The following is a 21,686-nucleotide window of genomic DNA, read 5'->3' as shown; positions in this document are numbered from 1 at the left end:
TGATTAGGACAACCAGTATAGGAGAATAAAGCTCTGAATTCAAATTGACTTACCACTGTTGGATTGCAGTATCCTTTTGAGAAAAAGCTCTTTCTGAAACAAGATTTGTAGATGAAGATCATCTTGTCGAAAGAGTGGCAGGTTTCACATTATTCTGGGTTGAAAAGCTGAAAGGCGAGAAAAGGGAAGGTGGTGTTGGATTTGCAATTAGAAGTGATTTACTAAAAGACCTAGAACAACCACAAAGCATGAGTATACGCATAATGAAACACTGAATCCCTCTGCTAACTTGGTCACCTAGGTAACGGAAGCTATCTACAACTTCTTGAGATCCCACCAGACATTTGAGGAAGTCTGTTCTCTCTCTCTCTCACTGTATGTATGTATGTATGTATGTCATCATCATCACTTAGCATCCATTTTCTATGCTGGCATGGATTGAACCAGAGCTAGTAAGGCCAGTGAGCACACCAGTATCAATTCTGCTGTGGCAGACTGATCTTCTTGAATACAGCAATGTGCCAGATATCTCAGTCCTTAGCCATATATATTTATTTATACATATATATTAATATATATGTATAAATATATATTTATTTATATATATATATTAATATATATGTATGGGATTGACAAACAGAAGGACCATTTTTAGAAGACCCATCTGCAAACTACCGCCTGACAATAAACTGCAGCTTCATTATCATGGCTGATGACTTTAACTGACATATTAGTCAATCAATAATGGTTTCCATTATATGCACGAAAGCTATGGATATGGTACAAGAAATGAAGGTGTATGTTCTTTGATGAAATTGATCTCATGAAATTGACCAATAATCTCATCACCTATCAGTTTGGTGAATGCACAAGTCAGACAGATTTCATTTTCACCAGGAATAGACAGGCCATTATAGATACTAAAAACTTTCTTGGTGAAGAATGAGTCAAGGTTAGGCAAATTCAAAAAAATTTTAATCGACATGTTTGACTAGAGTGATAAATATTTTGATACCAATAGTAGAGATTAACCTTCTTGGGGCTACAAATCAGATGTCTTGCTGGTGCACGGTCTCAGCCAAACCAAATGACATAGTTATGAAAGTTGAGAGATAGGCTTGTAAAACTTGGAAGCAAGATGGTAACAGAGAGCATTATCAATTAGTTAGAGTGGCAGCAAGGGAACAGAGATACTTGGCTAAGGAGATGCTGAAGAGAAGAGATTTGCACATCCTGCAGTGTGTGGATCAGAGGTTTGAAGCATTCAGGATTGCAGGAATCAATTTTGATGAATCAAAGCACTAATGGATAGTGATTTAATAGCAGAAAAGGCAGTGTGTTAGACAAAATACCTTGCGTACAATGCACTTGTGTACAATGACTTGATTACAAGAATGGTAGAGGATAAGGCAAAATGGCTTACTCACCTATGTGTTAATAGCTGAAATGGTGGTCTGTTAAACAAAATGTTTTGCATTACTCATGCATTTATAGATGATACCTTGATTACAGAAATATTAACCAACTAGACAAAAATATATTAAATATTTATGGACTTTGGATGATGAATTACTTGCAACAATGGAAGACTGTTAGTTAAAAATATATGGTACTATGAGTCCTCTTACAGATGATAGCCTTATAATGTATTTATAACTGGTGATTTAATACAAGAATGATGGAAGATGTATCAAAATGTCTTTAATATTAATACACTTTTGGTGATGATTTACTGACAGGATCAGTGGATTTCTATACAGAATTTCTTTAAAATTATGCATGATTATTTAATGGCCTGAACAGTAGAGAATTAGACAAAGTGTTTTGCTCTATTACTGCACTTATGACTGATGATTTACTGGGAAAAATGGAGCACTGATAAACAAAATACTTTACAGTATTAATTAGCTCATGTATATTGATTTACTGGTAGATATAATAGGCTGTTAGACACAATATCTTGCTATGTTAATGAACTTATGTATGATTGTCTTATACCAGCAATGGTGAAAATCTACATTAAATGTCTTGCAGTATTTAGCTATATTCCTTTGGATTCTGTATTGAAACCCCTACTGGGATCAAACCTGCTACACTCCTTGGTTAAAATAATTTCCAATTATGAACAGTTGTAAAGCAATAAACCCTTAGCTACAATATATAGCCTTGTGTCTAAGTGAGAAACCAATATTAACACACTTGTGAAAATATTAACTTTGTCAAATAATATTGGTTTTAAATTTTAGCACAAGGCCAGAAAATTTGGGGGTGGGGTATAAGTCAATTGCATTGAACCCAGTGTTCAACTGGTACTTATTCAATCAACTCTGAAAGGATGAAAGACATTTGAACTCAGAATGTAAAGATGGGTGAAATGCCAGTTAGTTTTTTGCTTGGTATGCTAACAATTCTTGTCAAATCTTGTCAAATAATATTAACAACTAATTCTCAAACCTGTACATAGTTAAAGCCATTTATTACAGATGTTAGAATTCATTCATCAAGAAAGGAAGTAAAAATTCAATTATGCAATGTTTGTTTGGGTGCATATGTTATGTATTACTTACTATGTTAGTGGTGACTAACACATAATAAGAATTGATGGTCATTGAGAATGAAATTTAGATCAAACTTTTCAAAGAAGTTACATATAAAATTTGCATTAATATCTCACTTGCTTGAAACCATGTTGTGCATAATTTCTTTTCAATATGCAAGGAAGGCTTTTTGTCTTGATCCTTCAAAGACATTAAAGGTAGTAAATTGGTAGAGTCATTAGAGCTTTTGATAGAATGCCTTGTGGTATTAGTTCTGAGTTTTGGCACTCTGAGTTCAAATCCTTCTAAGGTCAACTTTGTCTTTTACCTTTTAAGGTCAATAAAAATACTAATCCAGAGTGAACTAGTAGAACTGTAAGAATGTTGGACAGGATGGTTTGGAATATTTGTTCCAGCTCTTTGTGGTCTGAGTTCAAGTCCTACCATATCTTCCTTGGATGGTAGCCTTAATACATTGCTCAGTTGAATACCACTCTGACATTATGGGTGTCTTTGACAGAATCTACTCTGTTGCAAGCATTTCAGGCAAGCCCTCCAGTTTGAAAATACCTTCCTCCCCCAGTATCAGCGAATGGCAATGTTTATGTCCTTTTAAAGTGACTGAGGCATTGCCAATCTTTCTATACAAAGATTAATAAAAGTAAATAGAATATATCTATAACTGACTCCTGAAAATAAGCTGTCTCATAAATGTTCTAATACAGTTTAAAAGTGTTATTAATGTATTTGAATTATAACTGTTCAAAATGCTCACAGACTTATAATACTTAGACTGAGCTGCAATGTGTACAAAATGATTATATTAACTTATTTTAAGAAAAAAAAAATTTTTTCTATATTTTATACTAGTATTACACTATATGTTTTTAAAGACATATTTTTGCTTCCATTGTCACAAAAATTGAATTAAAAAGGGCTACAATCTATTTGTGGAAAATCTGAATTTAAATTGGTGGAATGTAAAGAACTTGCCTTTTGAGATATCTGTTTGCAAAAGGCTGTCATTTAATCAGTTAAACAAAGATTACTCTTTGGCAACATTCTCTGATGAAATGGTTTCAAAAAAAATTAAAGTTGTTAGCAACTAGCCATTTCAAAAATGGTTAATAAACTATAAATTTCTGTTATATCATTTTGAAACCAAAATAATGTAGTACCCTATGGAAAAAACTGGGAGTGGGAGGACAGCCATGACTAGAAGATCTCTGATCATCTTTCAGCTGGGTTAGTTTGACCTGGAACTAAAAAACAACAATACAGTAATGATAGTCATCATCAAATGTTATGTCATGTTGATGATATTTTTGGTTGTTTGTCAGAAAATCTCAATCAATAGCCTTTAGTTTGATTATAGAAGAATGACTGAAATCAGCTGTTGGGAAAATGATCACACTATTTCACACCACGGAATGTTTTTTTTCTTTTTGGATCCTGCTAAATTCAAGAATTCTTGGAAGTAAAAATAAATTTTTACAATACCACATCCTCCACACTTACATGATTTTGCATGTTTTTTTCTTTTTTTGATCCTGTTCTGAATTATCAAAATGATGCTGAAATGAATTTCATGAAATTTCAGGCATTTCATCATCATCATCATCATCATTGTTTAACGTCTTGCTTTCCATGCTGGCATGGGTTGGACGGTTCAACTGGGGTCTGGGAAGCCAGAAGGCTGCACCAGGCCCAGTCTGATCTGGCAGTGTTTCTACAGCTGGATGCCCTTCCTAATGCCAACCACTCCGTGAGTGTAGTGGGTGCTTTTTACATGCCACCAGCACAGGTGCCAGGCAAGGCTGGCAATAATAATAAAAGCAAAATTTTGTCTGTCCACCTGGGATCCCTGGATCTCAGTCTACATTTGCTGTGCATAGACATATTATACCTTTTTTGAATCAGGATGATCCCAGGATTGAAAATTTGCCCTTCATTTGGTTCTTGAACAGCCAGCATTGGGATCTGATTTAAAAGCATTTGGGATGCTATTTCCAGCAGGTAAAGCTTGGCTGATTCACACCATCTTGCTGTTTGTCAGATAATGTCAAAAATCAAGGGGGAGATAAATGACATTTGCGTCATTAATTTTACATTGAGATAAGAACGTTGAACAAATTGGCCAACAGTTGGAATTCAACTTGGGACTGGAACAATAGAATGATTGCATTACAGAACTAATTCTGATCCATCCTTAACCTCTGATCAAAAACCACAGGGGCATATAGTCATTATAGATGTATTATAGTCATGCAATTCAGCCCTCTTTAGTTTTGGGCCACAGGCCCAATTAGCTCTCCACAGGAGCTAGCTCAAAAGCCTGCACAGAGTGCAGCTCTTAAGCTAGTATATAATAATGTTAAGGCAGAACTTAGCCACATAAAAGTTAAATATCTCAAGCTTTGTTTCCAGAAGTGGCAGAAATATTGAAGCTGGTGCATATCAGCAGGAAAAAATTACTATGAAGTGAATAATACACAATACATGAACATTGGTCTTCAAAATATTTGTAGTCTTAGTGAATTGTTTTCACTTTTTACATCATCAGACCTTTATTATTGAAGTTTCATTGTAACTTTCAATTATCCAATTATAATAATTATATGAATCCAGGTCATAAAATTTTGGGAAAAAGTAAATGTTAAGCAAGAAGGATTTAGTGAAAAAAAAACTTACATGTTCAAAGTAAATAATACTGGATTCAAGAGAATTGTGTGAGCTTGTGTTTATTATGTCAACCAATTTTGCTCCAATTTTCTGTATTCTAAAACAGATTAACACGTATTTTTGTATAATTGTTTCAAAGCAAAAAAAAAAAAAAAAATACAGAAATTAGGTGAGGTGAAGCAAATTATACCAAAGGATGGATAGGAGTTATAATGAATCTTCATAAATAGCTTTATAAATTTTCCATTTAAACCATGGCTTTAGGTATAGCTTCCAGGTTGAGACACCTTATGTAAATAAAGATGCAAATAACATTGTATAAAAATATGTTAACTTTCAAATATATTTAATAAAATGTATTTAAAATGCATTGAAAAGATTTGCTAATTATAAATCACAGTTCTTTTGTTTACTACATGAAAATAATTCTTGTAAAACGTTGATAATAAAATATATTAACATGTATAATAATGATTCTAACATAGGTACAAGGCCTATAATTTATAGTCAAGAATATTTCCTACAATTGACCTATCTTAGATCTGTGATTCTGAACCTCAGTGTTTGTATTCCTTTGGGTGCATTGGGAACTTACAAGGAATCCATAAATATCTAGGGGTGCCTAGTAAGTGTTCAGAGGGGTTATGGTTTTTCTTAGAAATTACATATTAAAAGGAGCTACTGTATGCAGTTTTAAAAAATTTTCAAAAATCTTCGTCAGAATTGGAATATAAATAGGTTTTGTGTTATAAGTGAGCAGAAGCATGACTGATGAAGCACCAAGGTCCAATATAATTATAATATAAGTACTCACATTCTTCAGCAATTTCCATAAAAATTTTACATAGGGGACAAATATCTAAAAAGAAGGATAGTATAAGAAAATATAGATAATATACTACTGTGCAAAATTAGCTTTTGTTTTGATTGAAATAATCTGGTGTCTCTTCATTTATTTAATTTATTTACTTTCAAAACACTTGAGAAGGCATGTGTAAAATGCCATTCCATGAAAGAGGGTACTAAACTAGAAATAGAGAACCACTGCTTGCTGACAAAATATTTCATGGTTGCTTCGTCAGTCAAGAGAGATGTTTGCTTTGCCGTTGTTGATTTCATTCATAATTTTGTCATTGGGAAAGTGCTCTACAGTGTGGAAATAAAAAGAGGACCCCACCTTACAGTTATTGTTGCTTCATGTTGTTGAAATGTAACTTTCTTCCTGCTTGAGCTTTGCCAACTGGAAAGAATCAATAGGATGCAAGTTAGTCAGGAAGCATCTTCATAGTTGTTCAACCTCCTAGAAATAGTAGGAAATCTTTCTAAAACCATAACCTACTGGTTTGGGAAAGGAAAAGGTACAATGAATACAAGCTTAAACATTAAGCTCAGCACTGCTACCCAACAAAATGCTCATCACATATGTAATATATCTATTTGCCCACAACAGAGAATTGGTGCACTTCTCCCTGTGGAATATATTTTAGTTGTAAGGAGCAGTTGGCATTATCAATGTTCTCTGCTACTTCTGTTAATATCTGATGCCAAGAGAAGGTAGGACCAAATCATCTAGGTGCTGTTGTCATTGTTCTTGTTTGAAGAGATGATAAATGTAGTTGATAGAGAGCCTTGTCTTTTAGGGGTGTCATGGACAACATTAGCTAATATGTCCTTCCTTTTAATAAGATTGTAGGTTGTGAGTTGAGGAAAATTTAGATGTTATTTCTAGCAGATCAAGCGACCAAATAGATGCTCCTTCATTAACTTATCTGATATTGAGTAAATGGGAACAATCATACTGTGGTGTGCTCTTGAGCAAAACATTTAACTTTATCTTACAACTTAACTATGGAAATAGGTCTCTAACTGCCACTAGAAATAGCAACAAAATTTCCTCAAATTGCACCCAACCATCTTAAAAGGAAAAGGATGCATTAGCCAATGTAATTTGAGATATACAAAAAGATGTGATAATCAGAGCTGAAATGCTTTCAACAACAACAAATTGTAAGAGAGCAATGTCCAAACCAGAGGAGGTTTTATCTCCCATCCGCTTCTTGCCATAATACCAGAGCTTAGCTCTAATCCCCAGGGTATAGTAGGATAAAAGGTATTGTCAAGCAAATTTCACTAAACTTTCATTGGTGTGGTGTTAAGAAAATGAAAATCAATTAGTTTTACAAAGATCAATTTTTTTTTATTAAATTTTATTCAAACAAAAAGAATAGCATTGTTATTATATATACTATTATTGAAATTGTAAGATGAACAGTGTGTGATAGTAAATTCGCAGTGAATGAAATTAGCCTTTGAATCTATTGAATTTGCTTTCCTTGTGTACATGAAATAGGCATGAATATCATGTCTCCTTATTTCTGGTCTCCTCTAACTCTAAGACATTTGGTTTATGTATTAGAGGAGTAGGAATATTTGAAGGCTATAGCAGTATGCATCGTATTAAATGCTATATAGTGCTTACATTCATCTGCAAGATGTTTCCAGTGAATATTGCCAAGATACACACACACACACACACACACACACACACAAAATCCATTACATCAAGTCTAATCCCTTGGGTAAGTATATTTGGTTCTACATTTGTCTCTTCTGGATCATATATAAACATCACTTTAATCTTCTTCAGGCTTATCATAAGTCCAAGGCAGTACAGGTACTGAAAAGAAGTATATTACTGAATGTTTTGTTTCAAGTGAACCACAAGTACTCACCAGCATATAATCAATTGCAAATGGCAGTTACAAAGGTCTTTGATTTGACACTGAAATGATTTGTATTAAACAATTAACCTGTAGTACAATTGCAAACAAAAATGCCTGGATCACAGTCCTTAAATGCGGGAGTAATCACCATTGCAATCTATACAAAGATAGAAGTTGGCACAGGTATATGCCCTATTTAACACCACTGTTTGCTGGAATTGGTTCCAACTTAACACCAAGTTGATGTAGGCCTTCATAGCAGTGTATAGCCAGACAATCAGGTCAACAAATATAGGTGGGAACACAAACTTGCCTGAGAGTCTCCTCAATGCATTTCTACTCACTATGGTATTAGATCCAAGAAAACTTGGTAAAATGCAAACTCTGTTCTATCCATTTCTGTTATCTGCGAGGTAGGAAAGGTGTATCAAAAGATGTTGAGGTAGCAGATGAAATAGGCATGTGAACGACATCAAAGTAAAACAATGGGAAAGCATCAGATTGTGATTTAAATAATTTATTTCATTGACACTTGCATTTACTTGTTGTATACACAAAAAGTTTCACAACATGACATTACCAACTTGCTTTGAGTTGGTAATGAAGGAAATAAACAGGGGAAATACTGTGTCGATGTGATAAGGTAGAACCAGGCATGTTCTGTGTCTGTGTATGCGTTGGTCATTCGGTGGTATCTGTTTATGTTCTGTGACTGCTACTGTGTTGGGTCATTCATGCTGAATATGTGGTTCTATGTTGGCTGCTTGACTGGTGCAAGTTAACTGCTGTCTGTCGATGGTTTGCCTCTTGAGAGTTTGACTGGTGATGGCTATCTGCAGTCCCTTGACTGATTGCTGTATTTATAATGGTCATGACAGCTAGAAGGACAGACATACCACAGGAGTAATTTCTACTTAATGTAGGTTGCCTCCTGTCCACTTGAACCTTAAATGATACAGCTCAGGTTGAAGGTCAAAGAGAAATCCATCCATCACTTTTTGATGGGGCAAAGAAATTTCTTTCACACCTATTTTGCCAGTGGTGGATCAGACAAGCGAGAATCCTTAGATTTGGTTTCGAATCTCCGCTCGGAAAAAGGAAGTGTAAGTTTTTACATCAGTGATTATATCTTTACCAGATTAAAATCCACATTGAGACTATAGGACAACAATTGAGCATATATATGTCTGCAGCCAAGTCTGGCAAATATCTTGCCAAAAATTGCAATAAAGAAATACTACTTAAGTTACCACAGTTTGACATAGCACCCTTTGCCTTGTACAGTAAAATCAATATAGCACTTCTCCAGTGGAACTGGTGAGCCATTCCACACTTTGATAATTTATGAGATCACAAGATCAGCCACTATATCCCCACCATGCTTAATAACTTCAGCTGCTATATCATTAGCTCCTGTGATTTTTATGAGTTGATGTTTTAATGGCAATTTTTAACTTCCCCTGTGTTAGGATTATAATGTGTTTCTTAAATAACATGATGCAGTGACAGATTTTTCTGTGATGCTTTTGTCAATAATGGAAATATTATGACAAGGAGAATACATTCAGCATAACTGATTAAAGTGAATCTGTCTTTTGGGAATACAGAGGAGCAAATATCTGTATTTGCACATGTAGCTTATGTCAAGCTTATGTTATACAAATTCATATGCTTCTTAAACTTTTCAAACTAGCCTTTATTAGCCAAAAAAGTTCTTTCAATAGATATTTCATTTATCTTTTTCTGTAAATCATAAGAGAAACTTTTGGCTTATTTTAAAAATTTAATTACTATTATGCTTACTGGTACATTATGTTGAGTCTAATCCTTAATCCATACACTCAAGAGCCATTCCATCTTAAGAACAACATTAAATCTATGAAAAAATAAAATCTAAGAGATTGATAGAGTGGCTTCCTGAGCTCTTTAGTTTTTTTCTCTAATGTCGCATATTGTTCCCATCATAAACATTGCAAGTCTTAGTGTTTTGATAATGTGGCTGTTTTTCTCTTCCATGTCAAACTTTCCTAAAACATGAAGTTTAATATCTAATATGATTAATCCCTTTGTGGTTCCTTTTTGCACTATTGTCTTCAGTTCCACTTGATGGTCTCTTTCCAGACATCTTCAATTGTAGGTAAATCCAACAGCAGCAATGATCAACAATTATCCATAATAAATAAGTATGAAAAGTATGAAAAAAATGGCACCAGTAAAGAACAGTTCTGTAGCAAAAAATGTAAGAATGGAAACGAGAAGATGAATGTGGTGCAGCAGTAAGGTGGGAGAAAGTAGCATGTGATTACAGTTAGTTTGAGGAATAGCAGGTTCATGGATACTTCGCCCTTTGCTCTTCTTGCCTAAGCCATTAAAACTCCACACTCTACTCTCTCACACATGCATGCAAACACACAAACACTTATACACACACACTCTGCTGTGTTGACATACAACATATGTAACTACAAACATTGCTATGAAGCTGATAATATTATTGCTATTGCTAGTTGGTTATTCAAAAGTTGATGGGTTGGTAGTGGTGATAGCATTGGCTCTATTCATTTTGGTGTTGTTGGTGAAGGCTATATTTTTCTTGTTAATTGCATCGTTGTTGTTTGGTCTCAAGTTAATTTTCATTGGCTTGAAATAAAAGTCATTTCATTCAATATTTTAAAATACACAAGGGTATCACTTTACCTCATGTCATTGTCTTTTTGTTCATTCTGTTGTTGCGGTTGTTGTTGATCATTAAGGAATTGTTGGTTTGGTAATGGCGGGCAATAGCATTGGTTTTTATGTTGATGCTTGTTGTTTTGGTGTTGATAACAGACAGTGGTGTTGGTGGACAAGGCTCACACACACACACACACACACACACACATATATATTGAGAGAAAGAGAGAGAGAGAGAGAAAGAAAAGAGAGAGAGAAAGAGGGAGAGAGAGAGAGAGAGAAAGAGATAATAGATATTCATTGTGACCCAAGAAAATATATACAAATATTCACACACAAAAATTCAGTGAAAAATTCCTCCTCCCATAGTTTGTAAGTGTCTATAGTGACACTAACCAGTTTTGTACACACATGTATAGACACATATGTGTATTTATGTTTGTGTATACACACACACACACTCACAGTGTGTAGGAGTTGTTGAATACTGATGGTTCGTAACTGTCATGAATTAATTAAAGCTTCATGTCTCTCTATACATTTGTGCAAAAGAAGTTTTTGTCTCAGATTCAAATGATTGTTTTATATGAAAGGCTTGTAATTGACATGAAACTTAAAGCTACAAAGCAGTTGTCATTACAAACTGTTTATACAATATTTGTTGTATATATATCATCATCATCCTTTAGCATCCACTTTCAATGCTGGCATCGGTTTGACGGTTTGACTGGGGACTGGCGAACCAAATGGCTGCACCAGGCTCCAATCTGATCTGGCAGAGTTTCTACAGCTGGATGCCCTTCCTAATGCCAATCACTCCAAGAGTGTAGTGGATGCTTTTACGGGCCAGTCAGGCGGTACTGGCAACAGCCACACTCAAATGGTGTTTTTCATGCCACCTGCACAGGAGCCAGTCCAGCAGCACTGGCAATGACCTCACTCGAATGTTGTTTTTCACATACCACTGGCACAAGTGCCAGTAAGGCGATGCTGGTAATGCTCACGCTCAAATGGTGCTTTTTACGTACCACCAACCCTGGCAATGATCATGCTTGGATGGTGCTCTTAGTGCTCCACTAGCACAGATGCCGATCATGCAGTGCTGTCATTGAATTTGATTTCGATTTCACTTGCCTCAACAGGTCTTTGCAAGCAGAGTTTATTGACCAATGAAAGAAAGGTATGCCTAAGTGGGTTGGTTACACCACTGGCATAGGCCATGTGTTATGGTCTCACTAAGCTTGCCGGGTCTTCTCAAGCACAGCATATTTCCAAAGGTTTTGGTCACTAGTCATTGCCTCGGAGAGGCCTAATGTTTGAAGGTCATGCTCCATCACCTCATCTCAGGTCTTCCTAGATTTACCACTTCCATAGGTTCCCTCAACCACTAGAGTGTGACACTTTTTCACACAACTATCCTCATCCAGTCGCACTACATGACTATACCAGCATAGTCGTCTCTCTTGCACACCACATCTGATGCTTCTTAGGTTCAACTTTTCTCTCAAGGTGCTTACACTGTCGAGTATGCAGACTGACATTACACATCCATCGGATCATACTGGCTTCATTCCTTGCAAGCTTTTGCATGTCCTCAGCAGTCACGGTCCAAGTTTCACTGCCATGTAGCATGGCTGTTCGTACACATGTGTTATACAGTCTACTTTTTACTCTGAGTGAGAGGCCCTTTGTCACCAGCAGAGGTAGGAGCTCTCTGAACTTTGCCCAGACTATTTTTATTCTAGCAGCTACACTTTCAGAGCATCCACCTCTGCTACTGACTAGGTAACCCAAGCTATCAACAACTACTTCTAGTTTTTCTCCCTGGAATGTGGCATAAGTTGTTCTCTGCACATTTTCAGTGTTTATTACTCCTGAGCATCTGCCACATACAAAAGCTATCTTTCTAGTTAGCCTGTATATATCATTCATCATCATCATCATTATTCAACATTCACATTTCTGTGCTTTTATGGTTTGGATGGGGTTTATTGAGACAAGTTTTTAAAGGCTGGATGCCCTTCCTATTGCCAACACTCACCTATTTTCAAGTAAAGTAATATTTCCCCACGGCCAGACATGTTCTCACAGAATATTGGAAATGAATGACATTGCTTGTATCACAGTGACAATTATTTACAACTTTTATGCAATACCAAGAAAAGGAGACACATACACACTCTCTCTCTCTCTCACACACACACACACGTACATATATACATCCATATATACTTATATATACATACATACTTACACACACACATATATATATATATTTAATATATGTATATACATAGGTGCAGAGGTGGCTGTGTGGTAAGAAGCTTGCTTCCAACCACATGGTTATGGGTTCAGTCCCACTGCGTGGCACCTTGGGCAGGTGTCTTATACTATAGCCTTGGGCTGACCAAAGCCTTGTGAGTGGATTTGGTTGACGGAAACTAAAAGAAGCCTGTCGTATATATGTATTTGTGTGTTTGTATTTGTCTCCCCACCATCATTTGACAACCAATGTTGATGCATTTATGTCCCCGTAACTTAGTGGCTTGGCAAAAGAGACCGCTAGAAAAAGTATTAGGCTTGCAAAGAATAAGTCCGGGGGTGATTTGCTTAACTAAAAGCAGTGCTCCAGCATGGCCACAGTCAAATGACAAAACAAGTAAAAGAATATACATACATACATACATACACACACACACACACACATATATATATATATATATAAAAAATACTCTATTGGATGTGCAACATCAGTACACATGTACAGTAAAGTGCAAATGTACTGAGAGAAAGGTTTGGCATAAGAGGAATCAAATGTAGCATGCAAGAGAGAAGATTACGTTGGTTTGGACATGTGATGCGTATGAATGAGGACAGCTGCATAAAGAAATGCTAGTCACTGAAAGTGGACGGTACCCTTGAAAGAGGGAGACCTAGGAAGACTTGGGATGAAGTGGTAAGGACTGATCTCAGGAAGTTGGGCCTCATGGAGGAAATGACAATGGACTGAGAAGTCTGGCGATATGAAGTTCTTGAGGAGATCTGCCCATGTCAGCGAAACTGAGTTCTAGAAGCATTGTGTGTTCCACCCACACTTAACAAGAAAACGTCTCACACACACTACCACAACAAACCAAATTACATCTCTTCTCTTCCTCACATTTCTGCTTCATGTACTTTGATTACCTTCCACTCCCAAATCCTGTCCTCTTGGCCCTGTATCACTGTATCATTGTTCTCTGCTTGCCCCTGACCTGTGTGTTCTACCCACATGCCCTGTCTCACTCTACCATCTATCTGCTAGCCCCACCCCCGATCTGTGTTTTCCACCCACAAGGAACTCCTTCATACACTATGTCTGTCCTCACACTCCTGTTTCTCTGTACCATTGCTACCTAGTAGCCTCCCAGCTCCATAAATACACAGGTCTTTGCCACTTACTCACACTCTTTAATCACACTCCCTTTGCAATATTCTTCCACTTATATTATGGCATTTGAACCTCAAGGGTATGCCCTGGCACTTACCCCCATCTACATCTCTCTCTTCCTTTACTCTACCATCCCATTTATATTCTGATCCTTGTTCCTTGAGAGTATGCCCAGCATTTTGCCGCCTTCTCTATCCTGCTGTCTCCCACTCTCTCTCCTTCTCTTGCATTTCCCTCAGGTTGGGTAACCATGTATTTCCTTTGCGGTAGCACACCTCTTTCTGTCTTCATTCCTGATATTTCTCTCTGGCTGGATAACCGTGTACTTCCTCTACACCAAGACATCTGTATCTGACACTATAACCTTTCTATCATCCAATACAAGATTACCTCCTCCAATGCCCCCTCTCCTCTTGAAAGTTTTTTTTTGTCTTGCAAGTACTTGGCGACTGTGTCAGTGCAGGTGCCACTTAAAAGCACCCAGTCCACACCGTAAAGTGGTTGGTGTTCAAAAGGGCATCCAGGTGTAAAAATCCTGCCAAAACAGTCACAGAAGTTTGGTGCAGGCTTTAGCCTAGCCGGCTCTTGTGAAACTGTCCCACCCATGCTAGCATAGAAGGTGGATGTTAAGCGATGATGATGATGGTGATAATGTATGGATTTCATCATCCTGCTGATATCAACTGGTGAAATAAATATATTCATCTCATACCTCAGACTTTCTTCATATTCTGTATATATATATATATATATATATATATATGTGTGTGTGTGTATAAGGTATACACTCACACACACACACACATACATATATTTATATTTATATGTAAATTTTAAACACCATTTGTTCTCACTTTATATATACCTACACACATAAATCATTGCTATTATGCAAAGTGTTGTAAATCCAAAAGGTTACTTTTTTAGAAACGAAAAAATAGTTTCACCATTCCAAAGCATTACAAACCATTGTACTACACTTAAACAATTTTTGATATCTTGGTATTTGAAGCAGCTGGAGATATAGTTTGACCAAAAGAACTGGCTATTGTAAGTAAAAATAAGTACTGAAAAGGTCACATTTGGCCAAATTTGGACATACGCCAGTTTAGCATAATAGCAACAATATACATACTCTTACTCTCTTTTTCACTCTATAACTTGTTTCAGTCATTTGACTGCAGCCATGCTGGAGCACTGCATTTAGTCAAACAAATTGCCCCCAGGACTTATTCTTTGTAAGCCTAGTACTTATTCTTTTGGTCTCTTTATCCAAACTGCTAAGTTAGGGGAACATAAACACACCACCATCGGTTGTCAAGCGATGTTGGGGGGACAAACACATACACACACACACGTATATATATATATATATACATAATTTTATTTAATTTGCTTTTTGCGGGAAGGAATGTTTCAATGAAGTCGTGTCTCGCCTTGACCTTTGAAACGCGGAGTAGATGAAACAGAGGTGACTGAAGAAGGGGAATTTTCCTTGTGTTGTTTGTCCTGTACTCTATTTTTTGTTGTTTAAGAAAAATGTCCATTTCCTTGGTTTTGTGTTTATGTTTTCGTTTCTCATTGTGTTCAACGTTTTTTTTTTTGTGTCCTGTACCCATATATGCATGTATATATACATGTAGATGTAGGTACGTACATATATGTATGTGTATATGCATATGTTTTATTTATTAATTTGTTGTTATATGACGGAACGCATGCATCCATTTCTAAGTAAGTTTGTTCTTAATATTAATAATGATGTGCACTATTAACCTTTCTGTCCCCCTCCCTTTCTCAGCCTTCATCCTTTCTGGTTTCCTTTTCTTCTACCTTACTGTCTCTCCCTCTCTCTCTCTTTCTTCATTCTTTCTGGTTTTCTCTACAACCATTCCCTTTTTTTTCTCTCCTTTTCTCTTGCTTACTGTCTTTCTGACCTGGCTTCCTTCAAGTGTGGATGGCTTTCCTGTCTCTCTCTTGCCATCCTTAAAAGCGTTCATAATATTTTTTCTTTCGTTCTGACTTAACAGCTCTTAATGTTTGTGTTACTGTTATTCTCCTTGTCCTGTCTTTTACTGTTTATATTTTGTACTGTCTTTACTGTCCTGTTTTTATTACCATTTTTACCCCTCCGCAAAATATCTCCAATTTTATTTAATTTGCTTTTTGCGGGAAGGAATGTTTCAACGAAGTCGTGTCTCACCTTGACCTTCGAAACGCAGAGTAGATGAAACAGAGGCGACTGAAGAAGGGGAATTTTCCTTGTGTTGTATGTCCTGTACTCTATTTTTTTGTTGTTTAAGAAAAATGTCCATTTTCTTGGGTTTGTGTTAATGTTTTCGTTTCTCATTGTGTTCGACGTTTTTTTTTTGTGTCCTGTACACATATATGCATGTATATATACATGTAGATGTAGGTACATACATATATGTATGTATATATGCATATGTTTTATTTATTAATTTGTTATATATATATGTACATACATATATACGATGGGCTTCTTTCAGTTTCCATCTACCAAATCCACTCACAAGGCTTTGGTCGGCCCGAGGCTATAATAGAAGACACTTTCCCAAGGTGCCATGCAGTGGGAATGAACCTGGAACCATGTGGTTGGTAAGCAAGCTACTTACCACACAGCTACTCCACACACACACACACACACATACATATACCCTTATTCCTTTTTACTGAAGGCCTATTTGATGTCTGCCAGGATTTTTTAATCCCATTTTTTCCTATATATATATATATATATATATATCATCATCATCATCATCATCATTTAACATCTCTTTACATGCTAGCATAGGTTGGACGATTTGACTGGGGACTGGCGAACTAGATGGCTGCACCAGGCTCGAATCTGATCTGGCAGAGTTTCTACAACTGGATGCTCTTCCTAACGCCAACCACTCTGAGAGTGTAGCAGCACGAGGGCCAGTCAGGCGGTACTGTAGCATGGCTGTTCACATACATGCATCATACAGTCTACATTTTACTCTGAGTGAGAGGCCCTTTGTCACCAGCAGAGGTAAGAGCTCACTGAGCTTTGCCCAGGCTATTCTTATTCTAGCAGCTCCACTTTCAGTGCACCCTCACCTGCTACTGACTTGGTTACCTAGGTAGCAGAAGCTATCAACTACTTCTAGTTTTTCTCCCTGGAATGTGGTGGAAGTTGTTCTCTGCACATTTTCAGTGTTTATTGCTCCTGAGCATCTGCCACATACAAAAACTATCTTCCCAGTTAGCCTTCCTTTGATATTGTTGCACCTCTTATGTATCCATAGCTTACACTGAGTACATCTTATAGAGTTTCTACCTACGAGCAGGGCCAACTACCTGAAGGGATTTGGGGTTTGCCTGCCTTCCTACTTATCAAGACTTTGGTTTTAGCTAGGTTGACTCTAAGGCCCTTCGATTCTAATCCTTGTTTCCAAACCTGAAACTTTTCCTCTAGTTCTGATAGTGACTCAGTAATTAGAGCAAGGTCGTGAGCATAGAGGAGCTCCCAGGGGCATCCTGTCTTGAATCCCTCTGTTATTGCCTGGAGGACTATGATAAATAGGAGGGGCTGAAGACTGAACCTTGGTGGACCTCTACCTCTACCCAGAATTCTTCACTGTACTCACTGCCAACCCTCACCTTACTGACAGCGTCCCTGTACATGGCTTGCACAGCTCTCACTAACTATTTGTCTATCCCTAGTTTCCTCATTGACCACCAGAAAATGGATCGGGGGACCGTGTCAAAGGCTTTCTCCATGTCAACAAAAGCCAGGTACAGAGGTTTATCTTTGGCTAGGTATTTCTCCTGCAGCTGTCTTACTAGAAATATAGCATCAGTGGTGCTTTTCCCTGGCATGAACTGCATCTCATCTAAACTGACTGTCTCCCTAATTAGTTGGGCTATGACCCTCTCCGTGACCTTCATTTCCTGATCCAACAACTTGATACCTCTGTAATTATTTGTATCTAATGCATCACTTTTACTTTTGAAGTAGTTGACTATAGTGTGCTGCTACACCAGTCATTGGGTATGACTCCTTCATGTATCACCTGGTTAACTATACGGGAGACTAGGCTATAGCTGACACTGCCAGATATTTTGAGCATCTCTGCAGTGATTCTTAATGGGCCGGGAGCTTTCCCTGTCTTCATACTCTTAATTGCTTTATCTACCAAAGTACTGTTAACTCGGATAGCTGGTCCCTCTGTTGGGTCGATATTCGGCAGACTCTCTTTCTCCCATTCATTTTCTTTATTGAGCAACTTTTCATAGTGGCCTCTCCAAACCTCTTTCTCTGCAGCCTCGCTTAGTGCGAGTGAACCATCATCCATGCGGACACATTTCTCTCCTACATCACGATTCTCTCTCACACACTGTCTTGCAACACGAAATACATCAAGTCTTTGGTCCTCACGGCACAGAAAAGCCAATTTCACTTCCATACTATGTGCATTATTGTAAATTTAATAACTACATTATCTTTCTTCGTATTCTCTTGGGCATGAAATGATAATGATGATTACAATATATGTATGTGTGTGTGTACATGCACATACATATGTATACATAACATTCATTTATGTATTGGGCAGTTTAATATTGTAGTTCATTTTGAGTAATTAAAGATTTGCTGATATGCCACTTCCAGAAATTATAAGTACACATGGAGAAACTGGACAGTACATCTAAAAGAGCAAGACACTTTACTCTAGTATGACAAATTACAGCAGGTTGGTGCACTTAGTATGATTCTTAAATATGTTAAGGCATGGCATATGTGGCCCAATGCATTTTTGAATCACATCTTATCATTCAAATGATAACCACAAATACTATAAATCTTTTCACTTAGGGCTGACCTGATGTTCAATCACACACAATAATCATTTATATTTAAATACTAATTCTGATAATTGACATAGGAAATGCTATATATAAGAATTTTTGGCACAATGATAGCTTTGTACATATAAGATTTTAGTAGGCTAACTTCAATGAAATTATTAATTTTAGAAAAGCAAACAGTTATCTTCATATATAGCTATGTTGGTGTTAGAGGAACTGACAGTAAGCAAATTTAATACAATAGTTGGTCCTACTTTGGCATGTGATCTACAAGGTAGATTACTTTAGATTACTTTTTAGATTATTTTTTACATACTTAGTATTGTAAATGTATTTTTTCAAAATTCTTACTATTTTAATAAGAAAACCATATAATAATTAAAATAAGCACGTAGATCACCCATTAAAGTAAATTTGCTCATGTAGATCACAAAGAAAATAGCACAAACACAAAGTAAACTAAAAAGTAACCAAAAGTAATTTTCCTTTAAATTGTAGATTACATGGTAAAGTGGCACTGTTCTTTTTCTCAAGAAATGATGTGAATTTAGTGCTGGTTTTTTGTAAAAATGCAGCTGCCTTTGTTTCGTCATTGTAAAAATCTTTAGCCAACATTTTACGAGCTTTTAGAAATTGAAAAGTAAACTATAAAGTAACCTAAAATAATCTCCCTTGTAGATCACATGCCAAAATAGCACCCAATAGTTTAATATCAATAATACTGGTGAAATATCTCTATCAATGTATTTGTATGTGGTATATGTCATAAAACACAGAAGATATTTATTTTCTAACATCATTCTCAGTATTATTACTACAAGTAATTAATAGGAACATAAAAATGTTTGAGTTTATAAATGTTTTAAGCCTTTGACAGGGTCCTGTCCCCCTCATCTAGTGAGCAATGTGGAAACTGGAAATAGATGAGTGGTTGGTGAAAACTGTACAATCCATGTACAAGGGTGCTGTCAGTAAGGTCTAGGTTGGTAATGAGTATAACAATGAATTTCGTGTACAGGTAGGTGTTCACCATGAATTGTTTCTCAGCCCCATCTTGTTTATCACAGCCGTTCAGGCCATAATAGAAGAATTTATGATTGGCTGCCCTTGGGAGTTCCTCTACACTGACAACCTTGTTCTTATTGCTGAATCACTACGAGAACTAGAAAAGAAATTTCAAGTGAGGAAGCAAGGTCTGGAAGCAAAAGGCCTTAGAGTTAATTTAGCAAAGACCAAAGTCTTAGTAAGTAGGAAAATAGACAAATCACAGATCTCTTCAGGGAGATGACCCTGCTCAATATGTAGAAAAGACGTTGGTAGAAACTCCATACAGTGTACCCAGTGCTGCAGTGGTATCACAGGAAGGTTAAGAGAGAACATAGTCTTTGTATGTGGCATATATCCAGGTACATTAAACACTAAGAATGTAGAGGAAACAGACTCCCTCAAATGTCCAAGAGATCCTTGAAGTAGCAGATAGTTTCTGTTACTTAGGTGACTAAGTTAGTAATGGAGTGGGTAGTTCTAAAAGTGTGGTGAAAAAATAAGAATTGGTTGGGCAAATTTCAGAGTGCTACTGCCTTTGTTGGTAACAAAGAGCCTTTCACTCAGTAAGGCAGATTGTATGATGCCTGAGTACATGGCAGTGAGACTTGGGCTGTAACCACTGAGGACATGCAAAGAAATGAAGCAAACATGCTCTGTCAGTGTGCATATATGACAGAGTGTAAGTGATTTGAGAGCAAAATTGGCTATACAAGGCATCAGATGTAGTGTGGAAGACAGAAGACTGTGCTGGTATGTTCATGTGATATGTATGAGGACAGCTGCATCAAGAAGATTGTAGAGGGAACTTGTGGAAGGGTTAAACCCAGGAAGATATGGGATGAAGTAGTGAGAAAGGATCTTCAAATTTTGAACCTCACAGAGGAGATGACAAGTGAGCATGTGTCTGTCTCCTTGTCTTGACATCATATGACAGTTGTAGACAAATGTCACTATCACACAAGAAGTGTCAATCATTAGCATACCAGGCATAAACCTTTAGTAGCATTTCATTCATCTTTATGTTTTGAGTTCAAATTATGCCAAGGTTGATTTTACTTTTCATTTTTTCTTTTTAAGTTGATAAAATAAGAACCAGTTGAGTACTGGGGCTGATGTAATCGACTTGTCCCCTCCCCCGAAAATGCTAGTCTTGTGCCAAAACTTAGAACCAATATTTTTCAGAAACATGTCTGGTCATGAGGAAGCATCAGTTTGCTCGGAAACAAGTTAGAGTTAACACAGGAAGAGCATCCCACCTTTGAAAATCTGCCTCAATAAGCTGTCTGACCCAAGCAAACATGAAAAAGTCAACATTGAAACAGCATATATATATATACCCAGTTCATAAATTTAAATTGTTTCAAAATCTAAAGAATTTGAAACTAGCGCTTATATTGAAACTTTCCCACATCTCATTGATGATGTTAGTTTGAAAGTCACTACTTAAGTGATTAAAAAGTCAACTTAACACCTAAAACTGTCATTATTAGCATCAAATCTCATCATAGTACATAACTTGAGAATAATTCATTGAAGAAAATGTAATTTCAGAGTATTTGAATTAACTCATACCAACTGAATAATTCTGTAACATTTGTAACTATTTCTGAATTCCTTTCTTTGATACTCAGTAACTATTTCCTGAAGTAAGGTGTCCAATTTAATGGGCTGAGTCTATACTTATAGTTGATGGTTGATGTTTCCCGTTCTTACACAATGTGCAGACATAACCAAAAT

This window comes from Octopus sinensis, linkage group LG5 (assembly GCF_006345805.1).
Source record: "Octopus sinensis linkage group LG5, ASM634580v1, whole genome shotgun sequence".
NCBI classification, from domain to species: Eukaryota; Metazoa; Mollusca; class Cephalopoda; order Octopoda; family Octopodidae; genus Octopus; species Octopus sinensis.
The sequence above is the reverse complement of the archived record's forward strand: the minus strand, read 5'-3'. Positions refer to the sequence as shown.